The sequence below is a fragment of the Crotalus tigris genome, unplaced genomic scaffold (assembly GCF_016545835.1).
Source record: "Crotalus tigris isolate CLP2741 ecotype Arizona unplaced genomic scaffold, ASM1654583v1 scf7180000021153.787222678:297777, whole genome shotgun sequence".
In the NCBI taxonomy this organism is placed as follows: Eukaryota; Metazoa; Chordata; class Lepidosauria; order Squamata; family Viperidae; genus Crotalus; species Crotalus tigris.
This window is the reverse complement of record NW_024098370.1, coordinates 160,876-181,934: the sequence shown is the minus strand read 5'-3', so window position 1 is coordinate 181,934 and position 21,059 is coordinate 160,876. Positions and strand designations below refer to the sequence as shown.

The 21,059-nt window shown below is 44.5% G+C and overlaps 2 long non-coding RNA genes and 1 pseudogene across 3 annotated transcripts; 1 reads left to right on the top strand and 2 right to left on the bottom strand.

The window, feature by feature from the left end:
- The window catches only part of LOC120320056, a 164,849-nt pseudogene that overhangs the window by 51,346 nt on the left and 92,444 nt on the right, over positions 1-21,059 (top strand).
- On the bottom strand, positions 1,469-4,904 carry LOC120320058. Its single transcript, XR_005559882.1, has 2 exons — positions 4,843-4,904; positions 1,469-2,589 (listed from the first exon to the last, which is right to left on the bottom strand). It is a non-coding gene; the product is annotated as an uncharacterized LOC120320058 (long non-coding RNA).
- Positions 4,911-16,882, bottom strand: LOC120320057. 2 transcript variants are annotated; one of them, XR_005559881.1, is made up of 3 exons: positions 16,718-16,882; positions 10,060-10,199; positions 4,911-4,969 (listed from the first exon to the last, which is right to left on the bottom strand). It is a non-coding gene; the product is annotated as an uncharacterized LOC120320057 (long non-coding RNA). The 2 variants fall into 2 exon arrangements; XR_005559880.1 differs by lacking the exon at positions 16,718-16,882 and adding an exon at positions 11,725-13,032.

The window sequence follows — 21,059 nt, the reverse complement described above, 5'->3', positions numbered from 1 at the left end:
CCTTTCCAGAAGGCCACTGCAACCAAGAACCAAGCTATGGATTGAATCCTTAGCTCGGTACTCAGCTGCAGAGGCCTTTGGGAAAGACCATGCTTTGATGCTATGTTTTTTGCTTATTCTAGTTAGTTAGTAGTGGAAATTTATATTTCCAAGTGGGGAGTGTGCTGTACCAGTCAGTTAGCTTAAGAACTGTGTTAGAATGTTTAGCATTTACAGGGTTAATGTTGTTTCCTTAAGAGATGGCTTATGGGTAATGTAGTTTTTGTGTTAGTTAATTCTATAGCTCATCTAGGCAGTGGAAGGAGTTAAAAAGTTATTGCAGGACATCCTGTTACGTGCCAGGGGTAAAAAATCTTTTATGTGAAACCTGCATGTGGATGCATGCATGGCATCTACAACCACGCTAAAGCTGATATGGAGAATCACTGTTTTTTACCTATGAAAAATGGACAAATAGTGTAGAAGATGTAGTGTTGCAATTTCAACCGCTCTAATTGGATTTGGTGCTTCTTTCATTTTTCTCCTGATGGTCTCTTTCTCAGCAATCTCCATTTTTTTAAGCTCCAGAACAATTTTTATCCTTTTCTTGGCTTCTTCTCTCTTAGCCTCCCTTTCCAACTTCTCTGGGTTGAGGTGCTGAACAGACTTTTCTCCTTCTGGTGAGGAATCTTCTTTAGCAGACATCTTTATAGCCTCTGCCTTTCTGACAGGGTTGGCATACAGGTATCTTTGACACTTCTAAGTTGTATGACTGCCCTAGCACCACCTAGCCTATCCATTGTTGCCAGTTTCTGTGGGGGAAAAAATTAAGGACCTGTGGTTGGTATGTGACCTCTGCTGATTGTCAGAGGAATACTTTTTTTAAAAAAAAAACCCACCTCTTGATTCCCTTCTAGTATCATATAATAGTGAAAAAGGTGTCCTCAGAATTAAATCTTCACTGCCTCTGAGCTACTTCAGTTCTGAAGAGACCCAGTTATGGGGCAGCAGCTCCTGGCCAATTTGCTCTCCTTGCTCCCTTCCTCCCTCTGGGAATCAGAAGAGGATTGAAGGGAAAATCCTAACCCACCTATGGTTAGAGTGTCATCACTGCCAGTGGACAGTGGAAACAAATCTTTCTTCTTAAAGGAGGGAAAATTCCTTCCAAAGTGCAGTATCCTACTTCTTGTGGAATCAGATGTAGGACCCAAAGGAAGTAACAAACTCTTACTACAGTGTTTATTAGCATGTGCCAGAGGAACTCCCTCAAATACTGTGTTTCCCTGAAAATAAGACTGGATCTCTTTTTTTGCCTCCAAAAGATGCATCAGGTCTTATTTTCAGAGGATGTCTTACTCACCTCCGGTACCAACAGCCCTTACGCCACTATAAAGCCCAGGAAGTGACTCATATAGCTCTTGTCTTGAAGAGTTGCTTAAGCTAAATATTGGTTGACATGTGTGCTGAGGAAAAAGAGGAAAACCAATAGTTTAAAAAACATAATATTTATTCATTTTTTTGTTTACTTATTTATTTATTATTAATGTATTTGATGATTATCTTGAATTTTCATCTAACTAACAAACTTCATATATTTAGTTCCTTCAGTTTTAATAAACATAAGTCGTCAAGCAAATCCAAAGGAAGAATATATAACCAATAATAATGGATAATTAGAAGTCACCAACCTAAGAAACAATTTCACAATTATTCCCCTGCTTTTGCCATTAGATCTTCCTTAGTGTTTAGATCTGGCCTCAGGATGATAATGTAGCACTTGGGAAGAAGATGCAGCCCAACAGTCCAGCACTGGAAGCCAAGATGGAGAAGACCTGCACGGCCACCATGTATTTTCCTTTAGTGCTCAGGTAGGTGGGGAGGAAGAAAACCCAGACACTGCAGAAAACCAGCATGCTGAAGATGATCAGCTTGGCTTCATTGAAAACTCCAGGCAGGTTCCTGGCCAGGAAAGCCACCGTGAAGCAAATTGCAGCAAGGAAGCCCATGTAGCCAAGGACAACATAAAACATGGTGACAGAGCCTTCATTGCACTGAAGGATAATCTCTTCAGACTGGGAGTAGAGATCAGAGTCAGGAAATGGGGAAGAAACTCCCAACCACATGGCACAGATGAGAATTTGGACAGCAGAACAAGAAAGGATGATGGAGTTGGCCAAACTCTTCCCCAACCATCTTTTCACTTTATTGACTAGTTTTGAAGCTAGGAATGCCAGCACTACTGTGATAGTTTTGGCCAACACAGACGGCACGGCTACTGAGAAGACAATGCTGAACACTGTTTGTCAGAGAAGGCAGGTGGCTTTCCTTGGTTGGCCAATGAAGAACAAGGAGGATAAGAAGCAAAGCAGAAGGGAGACCAGGGGGATGTAGGAGAGGTCCCGGTTGTTTGCTTCGACAATAGAGTTTCAAGGTATTTAATGAATACGATTAAAACAAAGGCTGTGATTAGGAACAAGAGTAGAGCAAAGGAGATGAGGATGATGCTGAGATGTTCTTCATAGGACAGGAAGTTTATTCTTTTGGGGATGCACTGGACTCGGTTCTCAGTTGGATATTGATCATCTGGGCATTTGGTGCATTTTTTGGTATCTGAGAAAAGAAAGTAATATTTCTTTTATAATCTTTCAAATTTCAAGAAGAACATTGGATAAGATGTGATACAGAGAGACAGAAAAGTCTCAGTAAGTGGGATATACTTATACTACAACAACAACAAAAATCCGCAATACACACAACTATAAAAACAACAACAACATAAAATTAAAAGAGCTATCTAGTGCTCCAAACTCCCTTCTCTGAGGTAATCCACCAGATTCTTATCCTGCACTGTACTTACCTTATCCCAAATGGTTGGCAGAAGTAACAAGTCTCCAGACGTTTAAGAGGATGGGGGACTTATTCATTTTCAAGGGGGAGTAAGTCCAATAGGGCAGGAACTGCAGCAGAAAAGGCAGGCTTCTGATGATCCATGAAGTGGGAATCTTTTAGGGAATGGATTGTTTGCATGCCAATTATATCTGCTCTGGTGGGACAAGCAGATATCCTCAAGGAGAAGAAACCCTGCAGATACCCTGGTTCTGTCTCATGGAGGGTTTGAAAGGTGAATTTAATTGCACCTGGAAAGAAACTGGGATTCTGTGGAGCCTGCACAGCAGGAGTGTTCTATGGAAGAACACACGGAAACTCAACACTGCATGCCTTTGCATTCTGGACCATTTTATAAATTCCAAGTGGTTTTCAAGAGCAACCCTATGAGTATGGGATAAAAAGATAGAAACAGAAAACTGATGGCAGAAAAAGACCTAGTGCTGCATCGAGTCTGCCCTTTGAGTTTTTTGTTTTCTTACTTATTTAATATTTCAATTCATTTTTTTCAAAAAAAATTCAGATGATGGACATATGTTTATCCCAAAAAGGTTTAAACTCAGTTACTGATGAGTGACCCACCAACCATGCTCTCAATACACTGCTCCAAAAATACTGGACAGAGGATAAATTTGTCTAACATGGTTGGATCCATGAAGAACCACTTGAGAAGGGTTGCAACACTGACTATTTCAGGACAGGTTCTACAGCCCCCTTCACAAAAAAAATCCATTGACTATCCTGAAATTGAGAGTGTCTCCTAACTATTAGGCCTTCTAGAAATTCCTTCAAATGTGATTCTATCAATGGTCCTGGGGATCTCCTGGTAACAGGGCCCCGTGTGCTGGTTTCATGGTAGGTAGCATCTTGATGTATTCCTCTCTTGCTTTCTTAGCATTTATACCTCAATGTTTTAATTTTTATGATTGGTTTAATTGTATCCCACCAAGAGTCACTTTGTGTGAAATAGCCATATAAACCCGATAAATAAATTTGAAAAAACATCTTAACGAAGATTAATTCATAAATAAATTCAACAGGAACTGAGTGTGTTATTTCTATTTTTACCCTGTAAAAATGAGAAGGTGAAGCAATATGTTTCCATATTCTCTCAATTTGGCAAAATTTTAAAGAGAATGAATTCAACATTGGTATCAAAGGATATTTAGTAAATTGGTCTTTTATTAGTTCTCTGTTTCCTCCTTCTTTCTGTTCATTTTAATCCCAACACTGCATGTTAGAATTTTTTTCCTTTCAGGAGCACAACTATATTGCCTTTTGGGGGGGGGAGTGTTATATCACACTACAGTATTTAACAAGAAAGAAAATTGGAAAGATAAGAAAAGCTGGAAAGGAAATATCTACTTGATGATTTTATGCTGAATCCTATGTTTGGTTTTCATTGTTCCTTTAACCCAACATCTCTCCCTCTATTGTTCCTCCCAATTAGATATCTCAGCTTATAAGGATAAATGATCTTACTAAAGATTAACTGATTAAATGAATGATTGATCGATGCATCTATCAGTTTGTAATGTAAAGTCGGTTTAGGCAGGGCTTTTTTTCTCATAGAGCGCCCAGAATGGAGTTCCAGCAACTTTTTTGGATGGAATCTTGTAGGGTAGGCAAGGCGGGTTGTATGATGTGTATGAGTTCTGGCACCTTTTTTGGGGGGGGGAAGCACTGGGTTTAGGTAAACAAAACCCATTGATCAAAAATTATCCCTCAAGTTACAAAGAATACACATATTTCTAAGAAAGATAAATATGGACAGAAACATCCGAACTGGGAAATGAAAGAGAGATTTTCCATGCAATGCACAATATCCTTTTTCTTACCATATCCTTCAAGATATTTTTCTAATAAATCCCATTTAGGGAAGAAATTGGACACCATTAAAATTGAGAACTAAACAATCAAACTTACATGTGTCTTTAACATGCATATTGATCAAAGTTTCCCTATGGTGTCACCCACCTTCCTGAGTGGAGATGGTCCCCTCTGGACAAGGAATGCAGTCGTAGCAGCAAACTGGCTCTCCTTCTCGAGCCTGCTTGACAAATCCAGGATGGCATTTTTCCACACATTTAGACTGAGGCAGAGACTGAGCAGAGAAAGAAGAAATGCCAAAGAAAATATGTTAGGATTCACCATCCATGTAAGATGCAGGTAGACATGAACATCAGCCAAGTCATCTCTGGGCTTCACGTAGGCAAATATGAAATCTCTGACCACTTCCAAAAGGTTGCAGGAGAGACAATTGCAGGCAGATGCCTCATTCAGTCCCTCTCTTTTTCTTCTGACATATCAGATTACAAAAAAAAAAATACCTTTCTACTTAACAAAGTCTGAGGGATGAAATTGAGAAAAGATTTAAGCATTAACTGACAACCGGTGGGTTCCTCCTCATAGTGGAATTAGCATGCATTCCTCCAGTCTTCATACATGCTGGATTTTAAAATAAGATATCCAAACATACTAATTTTGGAGTGACGTTTATCATAAAAGATTCATTTTTTATTCCATTAGATTTATTGAAATAGAATAAAACCATGATCAAGAAAAGATCTTCTGACCAGCAGATTCTGGAAAGATTTCTTCTCGAGTGCATAAAACTTTGCAAAGCTGCTTCCCTTTGAACATGGTCCAAAATTATCTCCCAGTTAAGATAAAAAGGAAAATTTCTTTACAAATAGGGGCTGTCAACCCTAAAGATGAACTTTATTTGTATATATATTTGTTCGGTTTATATGGCTGCCATGCTGGTGAACTAAAACTAAAACCGACTGACTAGTTTCTAAAACTATAGTGAGGTGAGATGGAGGTGAGGTCATGAGAATGTGTCCCTCAAAAAGGGTGAGTCATGGATCACTTGATGCACCACATGGGTCATGAGTGTGCGCCTTATGTGTGAAAGGGATATTCAACACACGGTATCCAACACAAGGTCCTTTCTGTTGAGAGAATACAATTAGGTGACACAATCTGACAGGGAAATACACACTCATATTTATTATTAGTTTGATCTGTAGCCTCGCAGTGTGTCCTAAGGCAGCTAACAATGAAGATAAACAATTGCATTCAAGGGATTTTCAGATGAAGTGCACTCTTACAAGCCAATGACCAAATCTAAGTAACATTTCTCTCTAAATTGTTCCTTTTTATTTCTGATTTTTTTCCACCAAAGTGATGCTTCAGTACTTCAGTAAGCCAATCTTTTGGATGACAAAGTTGTCGGCTAGGTTGGTTTTGCATGGATTTTTATTATTTTATTTGAGACAATACTGATATTGACAATAGATGTACCATTTAAACAATGGAAAAAAAGTTTTTTATAGAAGGACACATCCAAACAGTTTTTCATTATATACAGCAATACTTTGCAGGGGCCAAGTGTACCTGTGTGTACCTCAAGGTCCAGTCCACCATCCAAGTACTAATCAAAGTCAACTCTACGTAGCATCTCTAGTCCAGTGGTTCTCAACCTGTGGGTCGGGACCCCATTTGGGGTCGAATGACCATTTCACGGGGGTCACCAAACCATGCTGTCCGCCATTTTTTTCCCTTTTCCCTAGCTGTCCTACTCCCTCTTATTGGTGGCCACACCCACCTGGGGATCACCACAACATGGGGAACTGTATTATGGGGTCACGGCATTAGAAAGGTTGAGAATCACTGCTCTAGTCAGTCAGGATTAAAGCTAAAGAAGTTGACATGCCATCATTTCACCTTCAGAAGACACAGGATTTTTAATCTGAAAGAATGCTAAAGGTTGCGGGCTGGGCTGGGCTGGGCTAGGATTGGATTGGATTTCATTTTATGTCCTTTTTTAAAGGTTTTGGGTAATCAACTTGCTGTCCCATAGTTTTTCATAAAACCCATTTTAAAAAACCAAACAAATGCAGCTTCCTCTGGGCCACGTTTGAACACGTTATGGTGTTCTCCTCATATTCTCTGCATTACAGTGTGAATAATCAGGGATCAAATTCAAACAGCTTTGTGAGAGATTTGGAGGAGAAGCATGAGACTTATCAAACTGCCTTCTTCTCAGAGAGAAGCACCACAAATTCCTTTCAGTATTTCAGAAGAGGTGAGCTTGGTTGATTTAAAAATACCTTTGAGGGATTACAGGGTGGAAGCAGGATACGTGAAAAGTCCTCGTGAAGCTTTGCTTCATTTCCATGTGGCAAGTTCACTGAGATAACTGGAATTAAAATGTTCCTTCTCTCAAGCCTAACTCTTCGTCCCAAACAACAAAATGCCATAAGCATGAATAAATAAAAGCCCTGGTCAATTCAAATGTCCTTCTAACAACTGCTAAATAGTATCAACTTCTTCACACAGAAATTTAGGCAGCTTCTTTTCAAACAGTGTTCCTCAATTATTTTTAAACCTAAATTTAAGTCATAGTCCCCACTTATTTTTTTATTCTTTACCTCATTTAACACCAAGTCAGTTTGCATCTGTGCTTTCCTCATTACCGTTGCTGCACCCACTCACTGATTTCCTCATTAACTGCTTTCTGTGGTTCTTGGGCAAAGAACCACATTAAAAATTAATTTCCTTTCTTCTTAGGGCTGCCAATTTTGCCATTTTCAGTCTCACTGGTCTCCTACTCTTTAGTGCAGCTGTGGTTAATTCATTGTAAGGAGTTTGGAAGATTCAACTCAATACTTGGAAGGTACATTTGTAGCAGCTGATGCCTTTCAGTGTGCCAGCCTTACTGAAGACGCCCTACTTTTCTCTATTTTAACCATCCTGGATTCTTTGTGCAGCATTTTTTAGGTTTTTCTCGAGTGGCAAAAAAGACAGGCAGATGACAGTTCCCAATATAAAATCAAGAATGTTTTTAATGAAATTTGTTTGTTCTAATAGCATTTGGGCACTCTTATTAGTTTAACGAAGAGAAGGACGAGGGGGGACATGATAACAGTGTTCCAATATCTCAGGGGCTGCCCCAAAGAAGAGGGAGTCAAGCTCTTCTCCAAAGGACCTGAAGGCAGGATGAGAAGCAACGGATGGAAACTAACTAACTAATTAACCAGTGGAACAACCTTCCTCCAGAAGCTGTGAATGCTCCAACACTGGAAGTGTTTAAGAAGAGATTGGACAGCCATTTCTCTGAAATGGTATAGGGTTTCCTGCCTGAGCAGGGGGTTGGACTAGATGACCTCCAAGGTCCCTTCCAATATCATCATCATCATCACTATTATTACTATTGTTATTATTTTCCATACCATTAATTTTAATAAAAATAATTATATACCCCAATTTTCTAAATTGTATAAATTCCCAATTCTGCTCTGAGGGCAGCAGTTGAAGTCCTTTCATCCACCCTCAAGATACTTCTCAGATATGTGATCTAATTTGTTCTAATAGTGATATAAATTAAATCCCAAAGTTCAGCTCAATATAAGTGCATAATAGAACGGTGGTATTTTGTATTTAATAATTCATTCTAAGGAAGCAGCATACCTATGAGTTTTTTTTAAAAAAAATAACAGTGCATTCACTTGTGCCTTCTAAGTGAGCTCCTTTGATGTTGAGGGAGCCCAGATCCAGTCCCAGAGAAAATTTCTCCAGGTGAGGAAAGGTGTGAACTTGCTCTGTTGCCTCCTCATCGATTAGCCCTATAGGGCAATGCTGTCATTTTCCAAGGACCATCACTTTTGACTTTGACTCATCTAAAATCAGATAATTATTATGAGAATAGGATCCAAGTCCTCTTAACAGCACATGCAACCCAAATGTCATATTGGCATCACCTTTTTCTTCAGTTTTGGTACATCTGAATCCTACTTCTCATGGCTCCATTGAGCTCCAAACACACTCTCAAGCAAATGAACAAAAATGGGATGGAAGGGACCATGGAGTGTTCCTCAATTATTTTTAAACCTAAATTTAAGTCATAGTCTCCACTTATTTTATTATTCTCTACCTTACTTAACTTGATTACTAAACACCAAGTCAGTTTGCATCTGTGCTTTCCTCATTACCGTTGCTGCACCCACTCATTACATAAAGTAATTGTCCGTTTCTTGGGAAATAGCAGGAGTTTGACATTATTTCAAGGTTTCAAGGCACTTCCACAATTTCCTCATTAACTGCTTTCTGTGGCTCTTGGGCAAAGAACTACATTATTAAATATGAATTTCCTTTCTTCTTAGGGCTGCCAATTTTGCCATTTTCAGTCTCACTGGTCTCCTACTCTTTAGTGCACCTGTGGTTAATTGATTTCTAATTTTGCATGTTCATCTTCTATCAGGTCCTGTATCAAGGCTATTTGATGGGAGTCCACAGAAATTGGCTCCAGCCCTCAAGGCAAAGCTTAGGAGATGTGGCTCAACAACCACCTTTTCCACTCATTGCCGGGAACTTTCAACCCATTGCTCACCAACAACCAGGCTCAATATTGACTCCCTGAGAGACCCTCCAAGGATGCTTTTTCACTGCAACAATTCTTTGCATCTTGATTATTTAACATTTTCTGTATTACATTTCTGCATCTAACACAGAAATTGTTAAATCTTTCAGTGGGTTTTTTTTTCTATTCTTCTCATCCCTCACTGTAAGGATCCTTTCTCAGAGCAATTGTATCACAGATTGGGAGAAGAAAAAAAGACAAAAGAGAAAAAGATGGTGAAAAATAGGCAAATGTTGAAAAGTCATATTTAGTTTGTGAAACTAGGATGATTTTATTTGTAACTAAGTCTGAGTATTTTGTTTTGTGAAAACAGATTTTAAGTTACTGTGTTATTCAGGGCATGGGAAAATGCTTGTGCTTCACTTTGAAATCCTCTCTAAATCTCTACAGCATCCATGGCAACTGGATGCGACACCTGAGAACCAACAGAACTTACAGAATAACCGACTTGGCAGGGACCTGCTAGTCCAATCCCATGCTGAAGCTGGAAAGCCCTACACCATTCCAGACAAATGGCTTTCCAAATTATTCTTAAAAACCTCCAGTGATGGAGCACCCAAAACCTCTGGAGCCAAAATCTCACAGTTACTGCTACTGAGCCATGTATCACCTATTCTATACCTGTGCATTCCTTTTTTCTTGCCTAAGTGTAAAGCCATATTGTTCTCACCACTGAAATGTAGAGATAAGTAATAAAAAAATATGCCCCCCCCCCATGAGATCCTTTGTAACTGAAGCAGCAGGAAACATTCAATGTAACCAACACTCACAGCTTTTGGAACCCAGTTCTCCTTCTCAATTTCAGTTAGTCTTCTGTGTCCCACAGGACTCCTAATAAGGAGTGGTAAGGCCACACTTGGACTTCTGCCTCCAGTTTTGGTCACCACGATGTAAAAAAGATGTTGAGACTCTAGAAAGAGTGCAGAGAAGAGCAACAAAGATGATTAGGAGACTGGAGGCTAAAACATATAAGGAACGGTTGCTGCAATTGGGGATGTCTAGTTTAATGAAGAGAAGGACAAGGGGGGACATGATAGCAGCGTTCCAGTACCTCAGGGGCTGCAGGACAAGAAGAAATGGATGGAAACTCATCAAGGAGAGAAGCAACCTAGAACTAAGGAGAAACTTTCTGACAGTGAGAACAATTAACCAGTGGAACAACCTGCCTCCAGAAGTGGTGAATACGCTCCAACATTGGAAGTTTTTAAGAAGTGACTGGACAGCCATTTCTCCGAAATGGTATAGGGTTCCCTACCTGAGCAGGGGGTTGGACTAGATGACCTCCAAGGTCCCTTCCAACTTTATCATCATTATTATTATTAACCCTTAACTAAGACTGAAGGGATATCTCGAACTCTGCATATATTCTCTGTTTTCAGAGAAATAGAAATCACCTGGATGAGGGAGGAATACTTCAACGAAAGCCAAATCAGTCTGTGCTTCATCTGAGTGCCACAAAGACCCACCAGGAAGCAGAGCAGCTGTTTTCCCAAAACCCACCCATAAAAACGTGTCGCCCATGATAGCAGTGCCAACCCGAGATTTCTACCACTTAGTTCTAAGGGCTCTTCCCAAACTCCAGCCATTCGTGAACATGGCCGAGCATTATCATCGTGGACTGTAGAGTTTGGGCAGCAATTCAGTAAGGAATTTTCTTTGACCCATTCGGACACTGCAAGTCCTGCGCCTCCCATCTTTTATAGCCATAGCAGGTTAGATGTTCAACTAAGTCTGCTGCTCTTCTCAGGGCTTTTGTAACAGCTAACAAACAGGAGTGTTTCAATACAAGGAAGATGCACCGTTGCCTTAGGTAAGAACTATTTTGCAATAGTTCACTGAGGTGATATGATGCAATCATTACAACTCCATAAATAGAGAGCCAAGTCTGTCCCAGGAGTAAGATTTTGTCCAGAACCAGTCTCAGCATGAAGATCCTTTATCTGCTATTCGCATTTCTTTTCCTTGCATTCCTGTCTGAACCAGGTAAGAAATAAAATTACTGATAATTTACAAAGGATTGGTAACTCACACCTTTTTAAACAAATACGAATATCACTGAAAGCAGGATAATCTCCAACATCTTTTTGTTTTACTTTACAGAAATAGCTTTGAACAGTATAGACAATTGACAACATGAGCCTCCAAAGATTTGAAAAATATGCCATTGATTTTTCTTTTGATTCACAATTCTTGAAAGAACTTTATTGGGGGTTTTGTTATTGTAGCTTATTTTTGTTGATTTGCTTCACTTTAACACTGGTTTACCAAATTCTCAGCTCACTCAAGGTCTTCATCCAAAACATACAATGCAACTGGCCACTCTAACTCAGCAAGGATCCATGGCAATACCAGAGAGAAATATATCACAGCAAGGTCTATCCTTCATATGAAATAGAATTATTTCTTTCCTCCTACATTAATAGATGTAGGCTTACCAGCTATTTCATCTTTGAGTCAGACCTCAAACCTGGGTTAATGGCTGATTTATTTGAGCTGCTGCAGGAGATCAGCAGAGATGGATCTGTGTGGTCAGAGAAAAGTTGCTGTGGTCCTAGGAATCCTGCAATTGTTGGAAGGATGTTTCCATTCCCATCTTGGATGAACGGTTACAAAAGCTGATGGAGTTAGCAGAGATGGCTAAACTGACAGTTTTGATAAAAGAAAAGAATATAAGTACTTTTGTTTGTACTTGGATACTGCTTCTGGACTTTGTGCTATAATTTGCTATAATTTGTGCTATAATTTGCTATAATTTGTGCTATAATTCTATAATTTCACACAGTCTCATTCTTCCCTTTCAGTTTATTTATTTATTGTAGTGATTACTTTGCCACTGATGTCTTCCAGCTAATGTAGTTGCTTGGGCAGAAATAGTATAAAATCAGATTTAAGCTTTTCACTAAGATCTTGGAAAGAAGCAGAAAAAAAATTCTTAAGATTATTTTTTCTCAAGTTAAATACCATCTTGAATACCATTTAAATACAACTTAGAATAAGAATGACTTTGTCTGATGACTTAACATAAGCACAGCTTAGATCTTGATAAAGATAAATATGCCATTGATTTTTCTTTTGATCCACAATTCTTTAAATAACTTTATTGGGGGTTTTGTTACTGTAGCTTATTTTTTTTGAGTACGCTTCACTTTAGTATTGGTTTACCCAATTCTCAGCCAAATATGTTTGTTTGAATAAGGAGGCAAAATGGAGAAACAGTTTGGTCTAGTGATTAGAGCAAAACACAACAACTCTGGGTACTGAGTTCTAGTCCCACCTTGGGCCTGAAAGCTGACTGAGTGAATTTGGCTAAACTGACAGTTTTGATAAAAGAAAGGAATATAAGTACTATTGTTTCTGCTTGGAAACTGCTTCTGGCCTTTGTGCTTGAGGTGGAAAAAATGATACTATGATTTTGGGGTTTACTGATTAGACTGATTTGTTGATAGAGAAAAGGCTAGTTCATACTAATACAGAAATGCAAAAAGTTGAGATTCGATTTTCATGCCTTATTTTACTGCAACAGGGAATCGGAAGTCAACACCTTTTGTTTCTCCCCCCCTTTCCACATTTCCCCTTTTCCTCTTTCCCTATAGTTGTTCCTTACTATTTGCTTTTTATTTTGATATTTTTATGTTGTAAATGAATAAAAATATAAATTGATAAAGGAATCCTGCAGTTCTGTAGAAGAAGGTAGTGTCTTGGAAGGGAAAATATATTCAAATATTAAGGAATCTTTACTCATCGTTTACCTGTCTCCTCTTTTTCTTTTCATAGGGAATGCCCAACGACAGTGTCATCGGGTAGGCGGATTCTGCCGTGTCGCCCAATGTCCTCCTACAACTTCTGAAATTGGTCAGCTGGGCTGTGAGCCACTACTGAAGTGCTGTAGAAGGTAAGACAACTCTCCTCCAATAGAGATACTACAGATCAGTACATAATGTGATTCTCTGCCTGATATTGTTTGCATTCGCAAAGCTTTGCAAAGCAAAGAATTTACTTTAAACTCACTTTGATCAACTTATTATTTTTTTCTCATTTGTATAGGGAAAGGGGAAAATAATGCCATCTCCATCTACGACCATGGATATCTTCAAGACATGGCCAAGGACCTGAGATTGCCACCTGCTATCGCTTTATCTTTCTTTATATAAATAAAATTGCTACCCATCAAACTCTAAAACATTTGTGGAGAGAGAGGGGGGAGGGAGAGAGAGGGAGGGAGGGAGAGAGAGGGAGGGAGGGAGAGAGGGAGAGAGGGGAGGGAGAGAGAGCGGGGGGAGGGAGAGAGAGAGAGAGGGAGGGAGAGAGGGAGGGAGGGGGAGGGAGGGAGAGAGAGAGGGAGGGAGAGAGGGAGGGGAGAGAGAGAGGGGGAGGGAGGGAAGGAGGGGGAGAGAGGAGGGGAGGGGAGGGAGAGGGAAGAAGCGAGGGAGGGGGAGAGAGAGGGAGGGAAGGAGGGAGGGAGGGGGAGAGGGAGGGAGGGAGGGAGGGGGGTGTTGCCTGCTCTTCAACCACATATTATGCTATAATTTCACACACTCTCATTCTTCTCTTTTGGTTTATTTATTTATTGCTTTGGGATTACTTTGCCACTGATGTCTTCCAGCTAATGTAGTTTCTTCGGCAGAAATAGTATAAAATCAGATTGAAGCTATTCACTAAGATCTTGGAAAGGAGCAGAAGAAAAATTCTTAAGGTTATTTTTTCTCAAGTGAAATAGCCTTGGATACAACTTAGAATAAGAGTGACTTAATATCAGCACAGCCTGGATCTTGATAAAGGAAATGAAGATGCAGCAATAGGAAATCCGCAAGAGAGAGAGAGAGGATCCTTTCCTGGCCCAATCTTTTTGTTAAACAGACAGACCAACAGATGTTATGAAATTGATTAGATACCATCTAAACAAATAAATAGACTACACAATAAAACCACATAGGGTGAGTCACATAGGACCTGATGCAGACAAACAAAGACAGCCAACATGTGAGGGATACTATTGTGGACACTATTACACCTATGCTAATAAAGGGGTGTGATCTAACAACGTACACAGGTGAAAACATAATTTGCACAACCAGGATCCATACAAGCCTGAAACTATTCAATTCCTCCCCCCCTCAACTTTCATTCACACACTTTCTACTTCTCTTTTATTGCAATGTCTAAATTTATAAGGGGATGTAAATATTTAACCTGTGGCATAAATCATCCTATAAAATGTTAAAATCTCAACTATGAATCAGACTTCACTGAAAATAATTATTAAAATACAAATAGTAATTACCAGAGTAGGTCTAGGCCCAATAGTTAACATATATCCATTCTTTATTAGCCTTTTAATGCAGCATTTTTTACAACACAGGCAGGGTACATGTAACACAGAAATCAGCCAGAAGCATCATGGCAGTTCTAAAGCAAGGGATCTTCACAGCTTGACACTTTATTGTTGAACAACATGTCAGTTTGTCCCCATTTCCCTCTCTGCACATACAGTACTCATTACACAAGATAATTGGCCGCTTCTGGGGTAACACCAGGAGCTCAACATTATTTCTAGACTTCAGTGCACTTTCAGAAATACAGCTAGCCTCTGTCTGCTCCCTGCGGTTCTTGGGCAAAGACCTAAATTACTAATAATTGACTTTCTTTTCAGATTGGCTAGTTTTGCCATTTGTAGCCTCACTGACCCACTAATACTCACTGCCTGTGAGGGCAAGGTGGGCAGGGGAGAGTCCACAGAAAGGGGCTCCCCCCTCAAGGCAAAGAGCCCTTTCTAACTCCAATTCTATCACTGGGAGGGAGAAGAAAGGAGGTTTGGGTCTAGTAAACCCTGTAATGTTCTCCTCTCTTCTCCAGCCCTTCTTGTTCAGCTGAGTAAAAGAGTCCAACGGAAGAGTGAGAAATTCCTACACCTGCTGGCTCTTCCTGATGATGCAAGGAACTAAGCCTGTTGCTCCTGTACATCAACACATACTTCCCCGAGTTCCCCCAGGTGGCAGCCCATAATTATGTTCCAGGAAAATATGGGGTAGCCCTATTTAGTTTGCATCTAAGGTGATGGTGACTGCATAACGATCTCATAATATTGTGAAGAGAGGCATTGTGTTGTAAGGTTTTGAGACTGTTCTTCCACCGACCTAGTCTTTATGTGCCCCAGATGAGGAATGGGAGGGAGACAAAATCAGCCCTTGGAGATCGATGCCACGGGAATCCTGCAGAACCAGTCTGGATGGCCTCTGGAGGGGGCAAGGCTCAGTGGGAGAGCTATCTGGGGGCATCTAGGGGTGCTGGGGAGAAGGGAGGGGTCTTCCACTCAGAGTTGCCCCCTTGACCTTTCCTCTCTCCCGCAGAGCTGCTCCCCCTCCCTCCCCCCTGAGGGCAAATGTCTCCCACACCAGGAATGGCTTCGGCTGGACTTTCTGCTCTGGCCCCAAGAGGCCCTGGGGAAGACACCCTTCCCAACACCCCCTGCCCAGGAGCCCTCAGACCAGGGAGATGGACATCAGGGCGACCTCCCCAGAGATCAAGGCCATTGGCCACAGGACCACTCAGGGCCTTTTCTGAGGGGGGGTCTCAGATGAGCTCCAGTTGGGGGCCACACGTGAGATTCGCCCAGGACTCCCTCTGCTGGAGACCCTCTGCCCAACCTTCAGCCCAACTCCCTGCCTTGGGATGATTTTCGAGATTCAGACTTGTTTCCTCTCGCCCTCCCCAAAAGCCCCCCTGCAGCCCCCCCAAGAGCATCTCAAAGGGAGGGTCTCCAGCCCCCCTCACGATAGGGATTGTTTTGGGAGCCATAGGGGAGCCTTTCAGAGTCCCCCAAATGCTCCTCTCTCGCTTCCCCCCTCCCTCCAGGTCCCGATAGAGCAAAGGGGGATTATGGGGTGGGGGTTTCTCGGCCTCCTCCCCAAATTCAGAGCCTCCCCCGGAAGGGACCGAAGCTCAACTCCGGCCTGACTTTGAAAGCCTCAAATTTGAGATTTGGGAAGAAAACTTGAAGTCTTTGAAGAAGCAAAAATACTTTGGCCAAAATGCAGCTTTTTCCTTGTGTGGATTCAGGTCTGAAAATGCCTCAGTTTCCCTCTTTCGCTTTCGCTTTCCCTCCCCTTCCTCTTTCCACGCAGCCGCTCCGACTCCGACCCGGCCATTTTGGAGAGGGGGGGCGATAGAGGGGCCCGGCTGCGACTCCCCACCTCTGCTACAATCGGGAAAGAGGGGGTCCCTCTCCGCCCTCCTGGGGGGGGGGAAGTGGGGAGGGAAGGAGGAGGAGACCACGCAGAGATCGAGGCTGTCGCTGGCTCCCGTCACTCTTACCGTCTGAAGAGCTAGCAGCTTTCTTCCCCCTCTGCCCCCCCCCACGAGTCTCGGGGGTGATTCCCAGCCCCCTCCTCCCCCAAACCTCCTCCTTCCCCCGCCACCCCCCCTCCTTACCGGGGGTCTCCTTCCCCCCTTCGCTTCCGGGAATCCGGGCCAGCGCCCCCGCCAGCAGCAGCAGCAGCAGGGGGAGCCCCGCGGAGCCCGTGGACGCCGCCCCACAAGCGCCCCAGAGAGACCAGAGACAGAGACACAGAAGCTCCCAGTCCCAGAGGCGGAATCGGGGGGTCTGGATTGGGGGGAGGGGACGTTTTCCTCGAACTTTGGAATTGGGAGGGCCCAGAAAAGCAGAGGGACCAATGGGAATTCTCCCTCCTGCCGTGTCATCGGTCTCCGGGCAGAGCCTCCCTTGACTTCGCCCGATGGAGGAGATAGTTCGGCAGAGAGAGAGAAGCGGAGAAAGTGTGCATGTGGGGGGGGGGAATCCCTTCAGTCGGGGGGGGGCGCAGCTCAAGGGGGGTCTCAGACCAGCCCTGCAGGGGAGCGTGCACTTCCTTTTGCCCTCCCCCCCTTGGTCCTGCCTAGAAGGGCCGGGGGGCTGCAGGGGAGGGCAGAAGGGGAGGGGCAGCCCCGCAGCCACCGAGGATTTGGGGGTCCCTGAGGCGGCTGACTGGGCACCTTCACACACAGAGAGACACGCGTTTCCTGGCCCTGTATGAAGGAGGCCAAATCTACGTCCTGGGTGGGACTGGCCCTCCCCCCTTCCTGGGGCCAGTCCCCTCCCCCCCTCCTGAAAGCCTCTGCTTGGACCCTTCCCGTTCCCGGCAAAGGGGCTGCCGGAGGGGGGGAGGTTTTGCCCCCAGCGCTGGGGGGGATTTTCACCCCTTGAAATAGGTCGGATTTGGTTGAAGAGGGGCTGTTGTTGATCTCAAGGGGGGGGATCAGAGGGGGGAAAGCGAGAATCCTCCCTTCCTCCCTCTCTCCTTCCTGCCTTCCTTCCTTTTTCTCTCCCTTCCTTCTTTCCTTCCTTCCTCCCTCTCTCCCTCCCTCCCTCTCTCCCTCCCTCCTTCCTTCCTCCCTCTCTCCCTCCCTCCTTCCTTCCTTCCTTCCTTCCTTCCTCCTCACAATTCAAGAATGCCGGTGTTAACTTGGATTGCCAACAGTGTTCTGTCTGTGACAAAACAGAACACAAAATAGCTTTCTCCTTTGAACTGGGGCATTTCCAACCAAATTGCCTCTCCCTCCCTCCCTCCCTCCCTCCCTTCCTTTTTCTCTCTCCCGGGTGCAGTTTGTGCTCTGACTGAATCTGGATCCATTCCTCGTTTCTCGCTCATTCCTGGGAACCGGCCGGGGAAAAGCCCCCCCTTTCCTGCTCCGTCCCTGGGAGGGGAACCCCTCGCCGCCTCGCTCTGGAGGGGGGGAGGGAAACCCTCCGATTCCCAGGGGGAACTTTTTTCCCAGGAGGGGGGAGGCAAGGAATGGCGACCCCCCCTTGGAAAGACCCCCCTCGGGGAAAGCAGCCTCAGGGGCCCCCCGAGAGCCGGTGGGCTCCCCCCATGGGGGGGGCTCACTGGAGGCGGGGCATCTGTCTTGGGGGTGGAAGCGTCTCTCGGGATCCCTGAGCGGAGTGGGGGGTGGGAGGGGGGACTGGGACCCCCTCAGCCGCCAGAGAGAATCCTTGGGACATCCAGGCTAGGAAGAAGGAGATTGCCCCCTCAGGAAATCGCCCCTCGGCTCTCTTCCAGCGACCCCCTCCCCACCTCGGCCACAGCCAGCAAAGGGAGGGGCCTCTTTCCGTCCTCCTGGGGGGGGATGATGGGAGGGAGTGGGGGGGCTCCCGCAGTCTCTCTCGCCCTCCACCCCTCTCCCAAAGTCACGTCTGGGGTCCCAGCCCCTTTTTCTCGCCCTCCCCCAGGAGCGCTGACCTCCGCCCGCCCAGCCCCTCCTGAGCGGGGTTTCCCTTCCCCCCTTGGCTTCCAGGGATCCGGCCCAGCGCCCCCGCCCGGCAGCAGCAGGGAATCCCCGGCGGAGCCCAGGGACGCCCCCGGCCCCAGAGGCGGAATCTGAGGGAGGCGTTTTCCTCGGACTTCAGAACTGGAAGTACCTCCAAGGGGAGGAACCAATGGGAATTCTCCCTCCTGCAGCGTCATCGGTCTCCGGGCAAAGTCCTTTGTGACTTCACCCACCGGCAGACACAGCGAAGGCGATCCAGGGAGGGACGTCTCTCCCCCCCTCCCCCATCCCCAGGGAGGCCGCCCTGCTCTCCGCCCTCCCCGGCCCTGGCACCTTTTGGGGGGGAGAGATGGACGGGGGGGGAGTTCGTCTGGAGGGGAGCAAACGAGGGGATCAGGGCTCCGAAGAGGGAGGAAGGGGCGCTGGGTGCGAATATTGCAGCAGCCTCTCCGGGCTTGTGAGGGGCTCAAAGGGGCTCCGATCCTGGAAAAAGAGGCCCGGATGAAGCCAGGAGAACCTCCAGCTCCAGCAGCTTCCCAGCCACGGAAGAGGCTCTCCAGGGGAAGCAGGAATAGGGGGTCTCCCAGGGGTCCCCTCCCTCTGGCAGGGCTTGGAGAGATTGAGGAGGGGGTCCTGCCCCTTCCCCTCCCTGGGATCTGCCCACCCTCCTCCCGAACCGGTTCAGGATTTAGACCTAAACTAGCCCGGTTTGTCAATAAGGAGGTAGGGGAGGCCTCAATACGGGGAGGGGGAGGGGAGCAGGGAGGGTCCTCTTGGAGAGGTAAGAAAAAGGAGGAGGAAGAGGAAGGAAGGAAGGAAGGGAGGAAGGGAGGGAGGGAGGGAGGGAGGGAGGGAGGGAGGAGGAACAACAGGGTTTTCTACAATTTAAATTTTATTCTTTTACAGTGAAGGGAAGGGATTCCGAGGAAGTGGAGATGAAGCTGCTGTGGGTTCAAAGCCGGAAGAGATTTGGGCTTCTGGACTGACAGGCTGGCCCAGTCCCCCTGGAGTCAGTTTATAGGGAACGAAATGGAACGGAACAGACAGAACAGGGAATGGAATGAAACGGAACAGAACGAAGTAAAATATGGAACAGAATGGAACGGAATAGAACAAAATATGGATTGGAACGGAACAGAACAGAACAGAATGGAATAGAAAATGGAACGGAACAGAACATGGAATGGAATGGTTTTGTGGTCTACCTTGTCAAAGGTCTTACTGAAGTCTAAGTCTACCACGTCCTCAGCATTTCGCTGGTCTGCTACCACTTTATTAAAAAATTCAAACGCCTTAGCCCACATATCGACTATTTTTAGGCTAAAATGCTCCTGATCAAATTAATCATAAAAGGCATGAAGAACAATGAAAGCCCCAACCGCCCTGGTCACAGCCCTTTATTCCCTGAGGCTTTTCAGCTCAGAATCCACACAAATCTCCGAGAGACTCTGAATACGAGGCTACGGAAAAGAATACAGCTTTATGGTTTGATCAGAGAAGAGCCCGATGTCTCAATCTCTTGTCACACGCACAGCGAGACGGAGGAGAAAACGCACACACATTATGTTTTTTTTTTTCCACTTTTATAGCTAAGGCACTTTCTCAGGCTAACAGGCTAAAAGATTCCTTTTTTTCGTTTGAATACTTGTTTTCTTTATCTGTCAGGTTAGCTCAGTTACAGCTTGTCACAGGCTACGCTTCGAGTACACAACTGCTGGCAAGCAGCCCAGAACTTTCTCCTTGGGCGGATACATTTGCAGCGGAAGAATGATACATTGCAAGCTATAACCAATACATTTAAAATTAGAATAGGAAGAGAAGAGAAGAGAAGAGAAGAGAAGAGAAGAGAAGAGAAGAGAAGAGAAGAGAAGAGAAGAGAAGAGAAGAGAAGAGAAGAGACGGAGCCTTGTGGTGCCCCACTGCTTACTTCTCTCCATGTGGATGTGGCGCCATTGGGGGCTACTCGTTGAGTACGGCTTGTCAGCCACATACAGATCCATCTGGTGGTGATGTTGTTTATCCCACCTTTTCCTAGTTTAGCAAGGAGCAGGTTGTGGTCTACTTTGTCAAAAGCCTTACTGAAATCTAGGCATGCGACGTCCACTGCGTTTCGCTGGTCTACTGATTCAGTCACTTGATCCAAGAATGAGATGAGATTGGCCTGGCATGATCTGTTCTCCACACACCCGTGCTGGCTCCCGGTTATGACTTTGTTTGCTTCTAGTTGTTCGCAGATCTCTTTTTTGATTATCTTTTCTAGGATCTTCCCAGATATTGAAGTTAAACTGATTGGTCTGCAGTTTCCTGGGTCTGTTTTTTTTTTTCCTTTCTTGAAGATGGGAACCACATCAGCCCTTTTCCAATCCTCGGTTCTTCCCCGCTGCTCCAGGATTTGTGGAGGATGTGGTTCTGATATAACATCTGGCATCGGTTGCCTGAGGAGTTTGCGAGTGTGTGTGTGTGTGTGTGTCTGCAGTTCCCCCCCCACATGGTCCAGACCTGTGGG